The following is a 17629-nucleotide window of genomic DNA, read 5'->3' as shown; positions in this document are numbered from 1 at the left end:
CCTCTGCTGGCCACAAGGGGGAATCTTCACGTTAAGCTTTAGGAAGAGGGAGGGAGAGTAACATCTGAGGCAGGATCCAGACACATTTTGATCAATGGCAAAATGCACAAGAGACATTATTCCCCACCCCAATATTTGTATGGTATAATTTTCTTCTTTCACTCATCCTTTGATAATGCTACTGGCTTACCGCATGTGCTAAGAGCAAAAACCAAACTGTTACATCACGAGAAAAACCTAATAGACCTTTCTTTAAAATGTAGATCGTGGCATTATTGAAGGTTTGTTTTATTTTTGGTTTCTTCCATTCTTCCCAATCTTGTTTTGTTATTAAAGTAGCCTAGTCATGTTGACCTCACCTTTACTTTTAAAATATGGATCTACTCAGTCTGAAAGTCACACAGTCACAACATGCATATTGTGTTTTTTTTTCAGCCAGCTAACTGTTTGTTTGAAAGAAATTGATACTTAAATGTATTACTATTTGGGTTTTCATTTACGCACCACCCTGTTATAGCCATTTTCTCCCTCGCTGCTCTCTCTCTCTCTCTCACACACACACACACACACACACACACACACACACACACACACACACACACACACACACACACACACACACACACACACACACACACACACACACACACACACACACACACACACGTACGTAGGCCTTCTGTCGGTTGGGGCAAAGAGTTAGACAAAGCCCAGTGGGTGGTCACTCCTTCACTAGGCAGTTTGCCCTTGGAGTCATGGCTCCATTTGACATGAAGAGAGTCCAAAAGAGGGGGAGGGAAGAAAAAGGTCTAAAATAGAAGCCTTGGAAAGAAAGATTTCAGATGGACTAAATGGATAGCAGTTAGTAGCCATTAGAGAGAGAGAGAGAGAGAGAGAGAGAGAGAGAGAGAGAGAGAGAGAGAGAGAGAGAGAGAGAGAGAGAGAGAGAGAGAGAGAGAGAGAGAGAGAGAGAGAGATGAGAAGCGAGAGAGAGAGAGAGAGAGAGAGAGAGAGAGAGAGAGAGAGAGAGAGAGAGAGAGAGAGAGAGAGAGAGAGAGGCCCAATAGCAAGGGAAGTCAGAAACGCTCTTTGATACTCTGGTAAACAGAGCAGGCGGCTGTACAAACACCGATTGGAAAAGAAGAAGTAGGGGGAAGGAGGGTATAAGAGAAGTGGGGAGCACAGACCTCTCCTATACATGTGTCAAGCATGATGCTCCCCCTCCCTCATGGCCAGAAATGTCTTTGTGTGGTGCCATGGTGACGGCTGGTGTGTTGGCGGAAGCTGATGTCATTGTGGGCTCGCCTCTCAAAAGAAAAACCAGCGTCTGACTGGAGAATCAGGAAATGAGACCTGCTGAGTACTCATGCTGGCACTGTGTATCGTTCACACACTCACACACATGTGGCAAGTGCATAGATTTATATGATCAAACCCACAAACAATCTGAAATGTTATTTTCACACATACATACTTAAAATGTTATATATTTTTTACGATAATTACATTTCTGTTTAGTAATAGTTTGAACATACTTTGCATTAGGATAAACACATTCAATACATTTTTTGCTGGAGCTGACAATAAACATGCCTTAAATGTTTAAAACAGTCTTACAGAAACTAAACAAGAAAAATACATGCCAATATTTGTTTTCTTCTTTTTCAAAGGCACATCACTAAAAATGATGTATTTTCACAGTAAGCAGGATAACCTCATATATAAATGTTTTGTGTGATTTTAGTTCAATTCTCAAGTAGCACAGTACAAAATATGTTGCCTCCTTTAAAGAGACATAGGTACAAATCAGTGGAATCATCAGTCAATCCCTTAGAATCGGACTCCACCATCTCTGTGTCCCCATTTGTCCTTTTCATTTCTCCATCCTCCCTCTCTCCGTGTTTGGGAGCTTGAGGACAGGCCTGACTGATGAGGGTGGCTAAAGGTGATCCCTGAAGCCAAATATTAAAAGCTAGCAAGCTCTGTTTCTGCAGCAAACCAACAATTAGTCAATCTGCAGCTTTTGCAACATAGATTTGCACATAAATACACTTACATGCGCAGTAATTTCCTCCCATAAACACTGACAAAATATAGGCTGCAGCCTACATCTATTCTACATCATATCAGTGTGCTTCAGTGTACAACACCGTTTTTCTGTGTACTTCTCTAGTATTTGGGGATTACTTTGATCTGCTGCAGTCAGACCAGAGTAATCAGGCTGATCCAGAGCCCTCCAGCTGAACTGGCAGCAGCACTGCATGGATTTCTTATTTAAGTGAGGATTTGGTTTACCAACATCCACGATCGTGCCATCCGTTACTATAAAGTCTAAACACCGTGTTCTGTGCCAGCATTTCTGTATTTTTGATCGATTCAGCTCGAAAAGACACTGACTGCTTTTGATCTGAAAAACCTGATTGACCAATTATAATGAAAGGTTTATTCGTTTTAAACAGTGTTAACGTTAGATCTGGTTTAGTTTTCTCTCCCCTGACAGGATCTGTTGGAATATAAGCTTATCTATAATTCATATCTGCCTCTGCCAGGAACCAAACTGTCATGAAATGTAAGGCTTGCAATCTGCATGTTTGCATTAAAGAGTAAAAAACTGATTCAAAAGTTGTCTCTGTTCAAGATCATCTTATAAATCGTTAATTTTTTCTTGGTCTTTTTTTCCACAAGGACATCGGCCTACAACAGGGGAAAAAACATCAAATATGAAAGAGGAGAAAAGGATTTTGGTTTTCCACAATTTGGCCCCCTTTCTTCTCTTCATCTCCTGACTCCCACACTCTGCGTCTGTATGGCTCCAAGCAGTAGCGTAGGCAGAAATGTACTTTAGGGTGGGCCTGTAAAAAATAGGGTGGGCCAGATTTTTCTTCTGCGCATCAGAACCGGTGGCAGATTACTTTTAGAATACTTTTGGAATACTTTATTTTTCCATAACAGATGGGTATGTTTTGGTGAACAGGAGACACGTATTTTACTGTTTTAATGGCTTATCAAGAGCACAAACACAACATCTTGGTGTCATTCTGGACAGCTCTCTCATCTGCGCCCCACATAAAAAACATCACCCGGGCTGCATTCTTTGTACTGTCTTAAAACCTTTCCTTAGAATATGTTATGAATTGTAAGGTGTCCTTGGGTGCTTTGAAAGGCACCCCTAAATAGAATGAATTATCATTATTATTATCTGAAACGATGTAATAACTTTTAAAACTTTTTACAGTCACTTGACCCATGCATTCAGCAGCAGCAGGCCATTCACTTTGATTTTATCCCGTTATAAATGTCATAATTTCAACAATAAAGAAATGCTACATAAACGTTATCTTGCACATTTTATCTAACCATCTCTGTTTCTAACTTTCAATATATTTTAAAAGAGATCTCTCTCTCTCATCTGCGTGCGGGGGCGGGGCCTCACAGACACCCTGCATCTCTCTCGCTCACAGACATGCTGCAGCGCCGTGCAGTGTGCACACAGTTCTGCCGGTAATGAATATTACATTTTGTGAGGAAACTTTTCCACCAATAATTCCAATAAGTATTCCAAAATGTACTCACTTCAGTTTACGAAAGTAACTGTAATCAGATTACTCGTTTTTCAAATGTAACGCCAGCTGAATACACTTGATTTTTGTATTCTGATTACGTAACGCCGTTACATGTATTCCGTTACAACCATAGGTTACAACCATAAGTTACAACCCAACCCTGTGAATATCTCTCCGGACTGTCCACCAGCAGATGTAGGTTTTTCAGTATTTCCTCAATTTTAGCATGATATTTATTGAAATAGACTTTACAACATTGGTCGTGATATCGGATATCAGCCGCAAAAACATCATCTAGCTTACACATTGCCGCTGTTTCAGTGTACACATGGTCCTTGAACAACATGGCCGCATTTAGTAGTTTTTGGGCCATGGGCCTTTCACAGATTCTGAACAATGTGTGTATTTTCTTCTGTTTAAATGTCTTGCAATCCGAACCACAAAAGATACAGACATTTGTAGTTACACTGGACTTAAATCGCTTGCTGTGTCACTCAGATGTATCATTAATAGGCCCCTGCTGAGATGGTTCTGATTGTTCTAGTGGTTGGGTTATGCTGTCAGTCTTAGCCATATCCCTTTGAAAACTTCTGTAGCAAGATGAGGTGTGGTATTTCATGATACCCTGCTCTTGCACGGTCAGTCGAAGAACCCTAGCAGCTCGAGTGTCATTACTCTCTGTTTGTTTGGCAAGCGAAACAATATAACCCCTGCCAATTTCACCACTAGAGAGGTACTCAGATCGGTTCGTCTTCTGGCATAGGATGCACTCCTCGAGATCGATCGGCTTGATCGGCTTAGGTGTAGCAGAAGGAGCAGCGAGCGGTACCACATCCTGAAAATAAAAGAAACATGTTTAACATTATCGATGACATGGGTTATCAGTATCACCATACAATATACTACTTGGCATACCCACAGAAAGAAGAGGTAGGTAAATAAAAAAGTAAAGCTTGTCTTACCATTTCGCTGTACTTCAGTGAGATATTATCTCTGTTAAACTGGATGGATAAGTCTTTCTCTCATACTCTCTCCAGCTTTTAGCACTGGTGCTATGAATAAACAAAAAGCAGTTAGTTTTATATAATTCAATGGTTATATTAATTAGTAGAAGACCTAAGTTAAGATAGGCATGTATGCACATAATTCATGAGAGGATAACTCAATTGTAATAAGTGGACAGAATATTCTCGTAAAATATCAAATTAGACATTTCTAATACCCCCCTCCCCCTAGATATGGCCATTCTGAACATTTTGAGCACCTCAGAAAATCTGTAGCTCAAACGGTTTAGAAGATACAGCTATATCGGAAGTAGCACTTCCGATGAAAAGGGGCGTGGTCATTTCAAAAAGGGCGTGGTAATATTGGGGCTTTTCGTCCCGGATAGAGATTTTGGCACACATCCCAAGTTGTTCAGTGGGGTCATATTAGTCTAGAACAATTGAGATATTCTCTCCTAAATTAAGTGCATACATATCTAACCCAGGTCCTAGACTAATGAAAAACACCCACCTCTCCGCCTCTTCCAAGGGACGAGGGAACCGTGCGGTTTCCGTTAAAAAAATGTTTCTTCTGACAGCCCAGCAGCAGGAGAGGTGGGGAGAGGGAGACGTGGGGAGAGGGAGGCGGACTATTTAATCGTTATCAGAAAATGATCGTATAGGTCGCTGATGAGGGCAGTGGGGGCTCTTCTTGGAGTCTGGCTTTTTTTTTTAAAAACCAAAGTTCATTAGTGAACTTTGAGCCATCATTTATTTTGCAGGCAGCTCTCTTCCTCTCTCACGTTATTATGGCGCGTGTCGGAACCAACAATCAGTTTTTACCGTAAATGAGTTCGGTTCAGAAGACAAAACACATACAACATTAATTAAACTCGATATTTGTTCACTTGAATTTCACTTTGAATTCTTGGATATTCTCAATGGGTGAATACATTTTTTTTTTTATAATAATTAAATAATTAAAAAAAATAAAAAATAAAATTATTTTTCTTTTTTGTCTCTTTTTTAGATGCCCTCCCTTCACACAGATCAACGGGCTGCGGGAGTAACTGCACTTTGTTAACGTTGTAAATGTTCTCTTTTACACTCGTCAACTGATCTCCTCATCTCTACGCAACGCTCAAAAACATATAGGGAACACAATGGCCTTACAGTAACATTGCATCAACATGCATCTTTTGAGATCCCTGTAAGCATGAACACAACTAAAAAACACAATTATTATAAGAACACAGATTACTATAAATTGAGGTATATTCATGTTGGTAGCCTGGATGTCAAAAATATTCTTGCGACAATATTTGTACAGAAATGTGGTTAATCTAGTGTTCATGGTTGCTAATAGTCATAATGGTGCTTTAAATTGATGTCAACATGCCTACAATGACATTGCCAACATGCTGATGCTTAGGTGTATAACGTTTACCAATTTCACCATTTTAGTTTAGCATTAAAGCGTGCTCAAATGAGCTCAGTCGCATTAAACAAACAGTTTAGCTGAGGGTGATGGGAATGTCATTTATTTTGTTAATTCTGAAACAAAGTATTAGACCATTTGTTATTTCCATCCCCAGACCATGGTTGAAAATTGAAAACAAAGATTAAATTACGACATTATGAGGAAATAAATAGTCGAATAATTTTATAATTTCCTCGTAATTTCAGCAGCAGGTGCATGCTGGGTATAGCTAGCTAACATGTGCTAACTTGTTCAGGTGTGTGACTCAGTGTGAGACCATTGTTGGCAACAAAGACCTTGAATTTGAGGAGTGAAGATGGGTTGATAAGTTGTATTGGAGGGATACTGAACGAGCAGAACACTTTGAGGATTTCGTTGCGGTGCTAAATCTCCGAAAATGCTCTTTAGGAAGGTAGGTCCTACTTGAATTATATTTAAAACGTCACAACCACTGTATATGAGGTGTCTAATACATGTGCTGTTTATTTGTGTTTACTAGTAGGGCCTATGTTTGTACGATGTAGCTACTGCCGAGTTTACTGCAAAGCCTATAAACATTAATCTATTTAATTTGCTCAGTACACTAAACACAATTCACAAAACCACACACCCAAAGTGCAAAACACCTAATTTCTCCTGCTAAATGAAGCACTTACCGAATGCAAACTTTTGCACCAAATGTAACACACTTCATTCATAATACTAGATTGTTTGACCACCCAACTCCATTTTCTATGGTTCTTCCAAAAGTTAACTTGAACTTTTTCTGACTCTGGAGGAATGTAAGGAGAGTTGTCAGGGAACTCTACCCGCCTTAAGAGACACTACACACTGCTGAGCATAATCTAAAGCACTTTCATCTTTTATGGGCTATGCTCTGTACATAGAGGTTTCTGCAGAGAAAGATTGCTTGAGTATGCAGAAATACAGTAAATGAAGAAATACAAATGAGTTGTTGAAAAAAAAAAAATCACATTTTATTCTGCTGCTACCTGTGCCTCATGGGAAATCCTTAGCCTTCCACCTGCACCTCTTTTTTTCTCAGTCCTTCAGATAAACAACAAATATATAGTGGTTGGTCAGTGTCTGTTACATAAAAGTAAGTTTACCACAGTACATTGTGCAGGATTTTTGTACAGTTATAGTATGCAACATGCCAACAATTCAATTACAGTAATGAAGTAAATATGTTTCACACAACAGATATAAGCACAGATATATCATGAATTATGCAGAGCTACAAACTGGTAACTAACCTGTTTTCAAGTCTAAGTGTCCAGATTACAGAGGCGACAGTACATCGGTTTAGATTAGGCTGAACCCTCTGTCCAGCCTCTCATCGTCAAACCATGGTTGATAACATTTCATTTCATTAGAGATTATTCTTCTTTGTTCACGTCCTCTCCCTCCAGCTCTACCTCCACCTCTCATTCTTCCCCCTCTCACTCTCACCCACCTCTTCCTCCTCTTCTCACTCTCACTCTCAGCCCAGCTCTTCCTCCTCAGCCCAGCTATTCCTCTTCCTCTTGCTCTTGGTTCCATGTTGGCTTCCATTGTTGCTGTAAGAAAGTACTCACCTGTGGTCTTTTTATAGTGCTAACATCCTGATTGATGAGCCAACAATCATGCTATCCCGTTTTTGGCAGGTGGAACGTGTTTCTTGATGATTGGTCCATGTGTGAGGCATTTTGAATATCAGTGTTTTAAACCTGCTAACACGTGACTTTATGTCAGATTCCTGTGTTTTACGCTTTATATATACAGTCTATGGTCTTACGTGGAGAAACGTGTGCAGAGGTTTGCACAAAGTGCCATGTTGATTTGCAAATTGTGTGAAAAGCTGAAAACATGTTTAGAGCTTTGGAGATTTGAGCCGATGTTTTGCTCTTTGAGTGTCAGTTAAAATAATTGTGCTTTATGTATAATTTTAGTGTGTTAGCAATCGAGAAAAACTGTAATGCTTATTGCTCAAAGCGCAGCTCTGTTGGTCACTTTTTAAGCTTAAAGGTCCCATGACATGGTCATTTCTACTGATCATAATTCCATTGTTGAGGTCTACTAGAATAGATTTACATTGTGCAATTTTCCAAACTCACATTGGTTTCTCAAACAGCATCTCTGTATAGTATGTGTATTCACTCTCTATCCTAAACGGCTTGTTGGAGCTCCTGCGTTTGGGTATGGGCAAGTCACTGTACCTAGGAAGAAAAAGAGAAATCTCCAACGAGGCATTCTGGGGCAGCATAGACTGTGTTAGAGTTTTACTCGCTACAGGGTGTACTTTGAGGGTTTGTGACTCTGCAGACCGTTTACATGCATAAAAACCTTCATGACACACAACGGGTAACAACCGGAAAAGCATGACATGGGACCTTCAATGTTGGTCATCAGAAATGTCTACTAGATGGTCTATGTACAGAGTTGTTGCGTAAATACCCGTTCAAATACTAGAATGAGCAAAATATACAACTTAGAAAACATGTACAAAGTAGTAAAGATTATAGAAAGATTCAACGTGAAGTATGCAGTGCACATTTTTGTGTCTGTCATTGTTGTTGTGTCTTCCTTTTTTGTTAGGCTACTTCTTTTACTGTACACTGTGAAATGATATTGTACACTATATATTGATATGATTATCAGTTTAATGCACAGTCTGTGAATTAGAGAGGGAATTAATTGTTGGTAATAAAGGCGATGTTGTTCCAATTAGTGCTTTCAGTAGGACTTTATTGTGTAGCTTAAGGTACTGTTCCTTGTAAAAGTTATAATAGGCTACCTGACCTACTTACTACTTTTTAACTTTTTATCTGACACATTTAACAATAACAATGTAACTGTTACTGCTACTCTTTCTACCCTTCGAGCTAAGGGGATGAGAAGACATGTACTAGCTAGGAACTGTCCTCTTGCTCCCCACATCTGCTCTGCACTAATTCTATTGTCCCCCTGTTTCTCGATATGGTTTCTCTTTCAGTCCATTGTTTAAGTGTTTAGTTCTCCTCCCCCTAACACTAACACATCATGCAAACACCCAACACAGCGCAACCGAGTGTAGTGTGTATGATGTCCTGTGTCACTCATTCCCAGCTCTGCTTCTGGGCTTTTTTAAGATTTAAACTCCCTTCTCACTCGCTGTTTTTTTTCTCTCGCCAACTACACGCTCACTCCCTGACAAACTCCTAAATCTCCCTCTCTCTCACTGACTCATGTACTCTCTCTCCCTTTCAACTACTCCCCCCTCATTCAACCTAATTGGCACACTCCCCTCTCTCCCTCTATTTCCCCTTTTCTCTAATGGGATGTCAGTGGAGGATTTTTGCCTATGGGTGTAGATGCAGAGAGAGCTGGAAGTTGATCTCCATCTTTCTTTCTCCCTCTCTCTCTCTCTGAGTGTTTCAGATCTTCGCAGCTGATTGTCTCTGGATGTTAGCTGGAAAGGAAGCATCCAGAACTACGGGGGAAATGTAATCATGAGGTACGGTGCCACTTGTTCCTTGTTTGTCTGAGAGTGTGTTTAGCTGTGTGTGTTCTCTGTTTACTATTTTACCTGATGGAACAATGTTTAGCCTTTGGCAATTTGTTCTCACTATCATTTTAAATCCTTTATTAATTACATTCATGTGTTTTGGTAAATGAACAAACATCTCAGAAATAGGATAATGTCTGTCTGCTTCTGCCTCTGCCTGCATCCATTCTGTTGTATATGTTTTCCAAGGGAAAGTCCTTTTATTCTTCTGAAATGGCCACCGTCTGTCTATTGACTGGCCTTCATGTTTCTCTCTCTTTGTTCCCTTCTTGCGTGCTTTTGTTTGCCTTGAGATGTTGCATGTGTGCTGGCTGGCAGCACAGAAAAGGGAAACAGGTTTGTTGGCTTGATTACTGCACATTCAACCACTCTCTTCAAAAAGCCTTTGGGTAGTGGATGTCAGCTGGGAATCGTCCCAGATTCAGAAGGCCTTGGGCGGCTTTTACCCAAAAGCTGTGTGGTTGTGTTGTGTGTTGAGTGTCGACTACCGGTGTATCACTACCAGAGAGTGAAACAGATAAAAGACGCAGGATAAGTGGGAAGAGAATATAAAAACAATAAGACAGATAAACCAACAAATTGAACCAGGCAGATTGAGAAGAGCAGCGAGGAGACGGACAGACCAGTCTGTAAAGCATTTTCAGTTTGATGTGACAGAATGTCGCTGAGTAACAGACAACATAACTCTGCCTGTGTCACCCCACAAAACTCTGCTTTTGTTTCACTGGAGCTCACAGATGGGCTCATTCAGACATGTGTGTGGGAGAGGATGTGTGTGCATGTGAGTTGAAGTCGTTGGCGTTAAACCCTTGTATAATACGAGGCAGAGTTGTTACTTTGACTCACTGTGTAAAACAATAAATCATGGTACTGATGTACAAGCCATTGTACTCACAGCGCCACTTTCAACTAGGTGTGTGTGTGTGTGTGTGTGTGTGTGTGTGTGTGTGTGTGTGTGTGTGTGTGTGTGTGTGTGTGTGTGTGTGTGTGTGTGTGTGTGTGTGTGTGTGTGTGTGTGTGTGTGTGTGTGTGTGTGTGTGTGTGTGTGTGTGTGTGTGTGTGTGTGTGTGTGTGTGTGTGTGTGTGTGTGTGTGTGTGTGTGTGTGTGTGTGTGTGTGTGTGTGTGTGTGTGTGTGTGTGTGTGTGTGTGTAGCACCCATCTGTCTTCCTGCTCAGCCAGATTGTGGGGTCTGTGTAAGCAGTGTTGCATGGAGGTATCACTCTCTTTAAATTAAAGAGATTATCTCAGCTACATGGTTCCATAATGCCATTTTCCAGCAGTTGCCTTCTTGCTTGTTTTCTGCTTATGTTTCTTCTTTGGAAAATGGCAAAGCGTGCCGTCGTGTTGGTCTTTGGGTGTAGCCAGCAAGAGGCTAAAGGCTTGAGGCTGTAGACTGTTGGTCTGAGTCAGGACGCAGCCCAGTCCCCCCTGTGCTGTGGTCAGCTGTTACACCACATCATCTCAAGATTTCGTCACTCTGTCTCTGTCATAATTATGGGCTGATTTGGAGGTTAAGGAGAATCATGACGAAGAGGACGAGTAGGATGGGGAGAAAAGAGAAACTGTACAAAGTCTTCCCTGCAGGAACACTCTTTGGATGGATCGTCTGCTGTCAGAGCTCCAGAGGTGTTCAAGGAATATACAGCCCCTCCCCACTGTTTTACTCATGTAAAGCTGCCCACCGGCTGTGTTGCAATGCTGAGGCCCTGTCTGTGGCTTTTGCAAGATTCAAACGATGATTAAGTAGGAGAATACTTTGTAGAGAGGTCTGTTAGGAAGTGTGGTGTGGTTGTAAAAGCCATAGCTGCATTGAATTCAGAAAGCATAAACTAGGAATGACAGCCACCACCTGTTACCTAGGATATTTCTTTCGGCTGTCTGATCATTGAAATCAATCTAGTGAAGAATTCCTGTTTGCTAAAGCCTAATTGTCGGCCTGTTCATCCCAAACCTTTGGTTTACCAGCTGATCTATTCTTAGACGGGACCAGCCGGTTACCCAGGCTTACTGGGTTTCCGTTGCATCTCCTTAGGATCGTCAGCCCCCCCCCTAACCCCTTCAGAAAAAAGCACATACATACATGCACAGACATACACTGAGCAGATTGATGTATTTCATGAGCCTGACGTCAGAATGCAGGCAGCTGACTGGGCAGACAGAAGGGGGGGGGGGGGGGGGGGGGGGGGATTAAGGGGGTTACCGCTCATCTGGGGAAACCTGGATTAGTTTCACCCTCAAATCTGGTTAGTGAAAATTGTAATCCACACCAATATGTGCTATCTATAATTGGCAAACAATGACTTGAGACAGATGTCTGTCATTTATGACTGGACATGTAAAGTATTTATAAGCATCATGTTAAAAAATAAAAGTGAAGCAATGTGTTTACTGAAATTAACTTTAATGTTGATTGGTCCCATAGGTTACTTTTTTATTAAAGCTTGTTTTGTCCAAAATATCTGTTAATTCGGATACATCCTAAATAAAGCAGGAATCAAGAAACAACAAACTCAACAAATTCCAATGCAGCAGAAACAAATTAGTGTTTTCATCATCAATTAATGAGCTGATCTTTTGTTTACATTTTTTATCTTTAACATTTCAGAAAAGTGAGTAATGTTCATCCCAATTGTATTAAGTCCAAGGTGATGTGTGTGTTTTGTTGAAATCTCTATATTTGAGAGGCTGAAAAAACAGCATTCCTGCCAATATTGAAGACAAAGTTGTCAATTGACTGTTAAAATAGTCAGCAATCATTATGTGCATTAACTATTTAGAAGAAATGGAGATATTACCTTATTTTTTGTTACATACATTCTTATGGTCAAAACATGGAGCCTACTTTACCAACAAGCATTACTTGGACACCAACAGTTGGGTCAGATATTCGGGTGTGTTTTCCGAGAGGCAGCTAATGTTGAGGTCGGGGCCGAAGAATACTTTAGTTGTATTCCTGAAAATGTAATAAGTAGAAGCAAAAAAACAAACATTTTCTGCTTGGCATTTATTTTCTTCCTTACAAACTCAGGTGACTGCATGAGTGGAAAATGATCCTGAGATGCAGATGAAATCCTAGACTATTCTTATAAGTGATACCCGGGGGACTGGGCAGTTGGCAGCCTCAAACAGCAGCTAGCGCTAATGACAGGTGGTGGGATGCAGGGCTGGCAGCAGCAGCAGCAACATGTTATTTGGGCGTGGAACTCTTCCAGCAGGCTACGATTAAATCCAAACCTTTAGTCTTTGAGATTTCCCCCTATCTGATGAAACAATGTGATCAAAGCGAAGCGGTGTGCATGGATCCAATACTAAACAGGTGCTTCGGTTCCACCAAGCCCTATATAATGGTTGTCTCTGTCAGAGGAGGGGGAGATGTTCCATGTGACCTAATCTTTCTATAGAATACTTCCTCGTATTAATACAGGCCTGCTGCGGCTGCCATGTGGCGGACGGCCTTGTAGACTTTGTTTCTCTCACATGGCTATTATTGGACACGGTGTCAATAAAGGACATCAATGTTGGAGTCAGTGTCTGGGCTTGCCGGGACTTGCTTCTGCTCCATTTTGACGTGTTTGTGCGTTCAAACCTGTTTGCTTCTTACTTTCTCTACTGGACAAAGAAAGCTATATAGCATGCAGACAATGAGAACAAAAGAACAAACCGTGCTGGACGTTATGCTTATGGAAAGAGAGAGAAAAAGCACTCCATACTGTGGGTTAAGGTACTTACATGTTATGAGAGTCATTTTGAGTGAAGGAGTGGGGGCTGAAAGGACAAGAGTGTGACATGGCAAGGATGGTGATGGAATATGGTAAAGGTCTCTTTTTAGAAAGAGGTGGGAGGAAATGGAGCATCTGAGAAGGCAGCTGGTTCTCTGCCTCCCTCGAAGGTGTATATCAGGGGTGGTATAATATGAAATGTTACTGCTTTACTGCTCCCGTTACCATGAAGCCACACACGCACACACACACACACACGCACACACACGCACGCACGCACGCACTCACACACACACACACACACACACACACACACACACACACACACACACACACACACACACACACACACACACACACACACACACACACACACACACACACACACACACACACACACACACACACACACACACACACACACACACACACACACACACACACACACACACACACACACGTCGACCCTCCCCTTGCACAACACACTTGTCCTCATCCCTGGTTCCCTTGCCTGCAGCCACACAGTGAACATTACAGGGCTGAGAGTGAGCCCAGCTGCAGAGTCATGCAAATGATTTGAACAGGACTGGTTAAGCATTCCCTTTAAGAAAAAAAAAGGCACAGCTTTGATCTATCCAAGAAGCCGTGGGGGGGGGGGGAGTTTATGCTGAGATGAAAGATAACATCTAGCTGTGATGTTTGTGTGCTTGATTTCAAACATGTCATCTCTCATATTCAACCTTGATCAAATTAGGTCAATACTTAAGGGGGCACGCTGCATGATGCCCCCTTCTTACAATGCTATGATACGCTCCCACCTACTATCATGCTAATCTGCTACAGATCCCTGTCAAACTGATGTCTATCCAAAGAGAGGGAATGAGAGAGCTGGATGAAAGGGTGAGGAAAAAATAATTGAGAAAAAGATTAACACACAATAAAGCTAAATTGAGGGTGGAACATAGTGATAGAAAGAGAGAGGAATGGAGGTGAAGGGTAATGTGATTGGTTGGAGGAGAGGGCGATAAAGGACTGACTGTTGGTCTCGTATTAGTCATTTTCTCTGCTCACTTCTGTAGGTGCAGATAAGAGTTCTGAAGAGAGAGATGATGTCTAGGTAAGGCAACATCTCAGACTATACTGTGAAGGGAATTGCTTCGGCTTTGGATTACAGGTTCCCTCCTCAGGTGTGTACGTGTGTTAGTGTGTGTGAGCGTGTGTGTTTGATTTGAACCACTAGGCTGGTAATTCCATGACCCTGATGTCCTGCAATTCAGAGATTTAACACACGCTCACCGCTGAACCTCCCTCACCTTCTCACCTTCTCCATCTTCCTCCTCTGCTCATCCTTCTTACGTTTGTCGACTTGACCTATTCCAGAGTAGAGGGGAGTTAGCTCAACTTAAACCACTACCACACACTTTACTCCTTGTAACAGAGGGCTGATAAGTGTTAGAAAGTATTGATAAGTCAAGGTTAAGAATGATATTCCAAGTAAATGTGACCTGGCGTAGCTGCCTGACTGCCGATTAGCTTCCGGAGTGGCCAGAGAATGGGAAGAGTTCTTTGTTTCTGTGTCTAAGAAAGAAATGTCACCCACCTTATTCTTGGCATTACTGTCAGGGTTTGCAAGGCAAGGGCAGTTCAATATACATTTTAAAAAAATGCTTCATGTTATAAGCAGAATATAAGCATGTCCCATGGTCATTAAACGCGAAGGAGAAGAAAATGTCTCTTTCCACTCTGTCGCTGTCTATTCTGGCCCATTATGTAACTAATTAAAACAATTAATTCAGTAAATTAATTAGATTAGAGTGTAAGTAAAATGCAAAAATCGAATGAAGTCAAGATTCATGATGTCGCAATGTCGAGCTGAGAAGTGAACATGTGTTACTCTATCTGTGGCTGGGTAAAACCATCGTTAATTATGTGAGAAGCAACAAAGACATTTAGAATGACGGCGTGAGATCGATGCAGACAGATGGAGAGATTTACGGTACGAAAAGCTAATTAAAAAGCAGATAATGTGTGAAGAGATGTGACTGAGAGGAGATCCCCGTCAGTTCAGGGATACCCCTCACTCTCTTTCTCTCTTCAAGCCTCCTGAGTTACATCTTGATTACCTTTACAGTATAAACTCTGCTTCTGTTCCCTTTGTCCCGAGTCATATCTGCTGACTCTGTAACGAAGATGTTTTGATTTGTCACCCCTATGTGTCTTCTGTTACCGTTTCTGATCTGCCCCTCTTTGTTTTTAAGGTGAAGATGAAAGTAGGTAGGAGGGTAGATGCACAAGGGAGATATGAAAATATGATGGGAGTGCAATGGTTAGAGTATACATCTGAAGCCTGTGAAGAGACGGCTTGCTGAGAGTAGAAATGTGGACTTGGGGGCGATGGTGGCTGATAATTGAATAAGATGGGGCTTTAGACAAGGTGGTGATGTGTGTAAGTGTCTCTTAGTGACCACATTTCCCTCCCCCTTTTCCAAGGTCAACATGGGGATTATTAGCAGAGAGGCACCGTAGTAATGATGGTGCTGGTCATTAACTATTCATCAGCTCACACTGCTCTGCTTGGCCAAGTGTTTGTGCTTATGTGTGTGTTTGGGAGATACACACATCTGTGCTTCAGTATTTAGGCACTGTATGCAAATGAGACAGCTGGCTTACGTCTCAACAGGAGATTTCCAGACGCACCTATTCAGCCTCTGTTGTGTCTCCTACTTCTCTTTGTCTTTATGGGCAGCTTTGATAAAACTACGCCCGCTTGACCACAAACTCTTCAGGGCGTGTGCGCTACATGAGGTGAATCCATGTGCCTCCCCTTTTTTGTGTTTTGTACCCTCCTACTCATTTTTCACACCAACAATGTCATGGTTGGGGGGGGGGGGGGGTGGATGCTTGTGAGGATGGGGGTGTAACTGTACCCCGTCAGATGGAGTAAGTGGGCAGGGTTCACCGGGGTCTGGAGAAGGGGGAGGGATGTAGAAAGAGAGCGAGAAAGACAGACGTAAAAGAATGAACGGCTCCAAGCGGCAGAGTTGCCATGGCTACGGGGGGAAACGGATGAATGAATGACATCACAGTGGCGGTGAGGGAGTGTGAAATTGATTTGGTGGCGGAGCACGGGGAGGCGTCTCTCGTTGGGTTTCCGTCGGGCAGACACATTTCTCTCTCCTCCGTACCGTGGTGTCTCCGGTGGACGCACTCTCACTGGTAAGGCTGCACTTTCTCTCTTTCCACGCTACTCATCAGAGTGAAGGCTGTTTTTGAGAAGGCTGGTGATTGTATGTTTGATGTTTCACTCTGATAAATGTTTTCAGCCCTGACAACGTGCGAGACATAGTGAGAGGACGCGTCTGTGTGAATGTGCGTGGATGTCATGTGTTGCTCCCGGCATGCCGCTGGGAATGAAGGGAAAGGCAGATGTGCCGTGCAGTTGTCGCAGCTCTAAATAGACCCTGAGATGCTTAGAGTGGAAGAATGCGTGTGTTTCTGGCTGGGAATGAACAGCTGATTGAGCAAGAATGATTACAATGTGCTGTCAGATCCTGCCTAGAACAGTACAGTATATGTTGTCAGACTTAAGGGCTGTTGTTATTATGTTTATGTTTTTTAAAGAGAGACATGCACTCTTGTAGCGTTGTTGTTGTCAAGCAACTTGGAGAGGCAGATCAAAAACATGGGCAGTCATTGAACAGTTCCCTTGTAGTAGGTGAAGTCTCTCTCAAGAACAAATCACTCTCAAAATTGGAGTGTAAACTTGGCTCCTCTGATTAAAAGGGGGGTCTAACTTCTCAGTGCACCTCCCTGCTGCGAGTTCTTGGGCAAAGCCAGTGCCATTCATCTGCTTGTGTGATTAATTACGAAGTTGACCCGCATTGACCGCTGGGTGACAGACAGCCAGAGTTGAAGCGTCGGAGCTAGAGGTCAGAGCAAAGCCAATCAGAATGCTCGGTGTCTCCTCCCTATGGCCCGCATCCAGAAATGGGGGGACAGATTACATTGAGGATCAATGGATCAAAAATGTTGGCCAAATCGGGAAAGCATAATCCTTTACTATGACTATCAACTGATCTACAGATCTGTTGTAATGCACCCCCTATCACGGTGTGGAAGTGGTTTTGGGATGGTGGTTGGGTACATACCTCTGATGTTGAGCAGAGCATTAAAGCTCCAAGGACACTCTCCTGCAGGCAATCTAGTAAAGTGGCCTTGTGTGGCAGGTACATGTAAACAGTGCTGTCTTTGTTTGGTTCAAAGGAGAATATGTAACAAGATACATTTGCATTGGTGTTTGCATTGTTTAGCTGATATTCCTAATAAGACTAACCTGTTCTTTTCAGCAAATCAAAGC

The sequence above is a fragment of the Pseudochaenichthys georgianus genome, chromosome 21 (genome assembly GCF_902827115.2).
Source record: "Pseudochaenichthys georgianus chromosome 21, fPseGeo1.2, whole genome shotgun sequence".
In the NCBI taxonomy this organism is placed as follows: Eukaryota; Metazoa; Chordata; class Actinopteri; order Perciformes; family Channichthyidae; genus Pseudochaenichthys; species Pseudochaenichthys georgianus.
Note: the sequence above shows the minus strand (reverse complement) of the source record.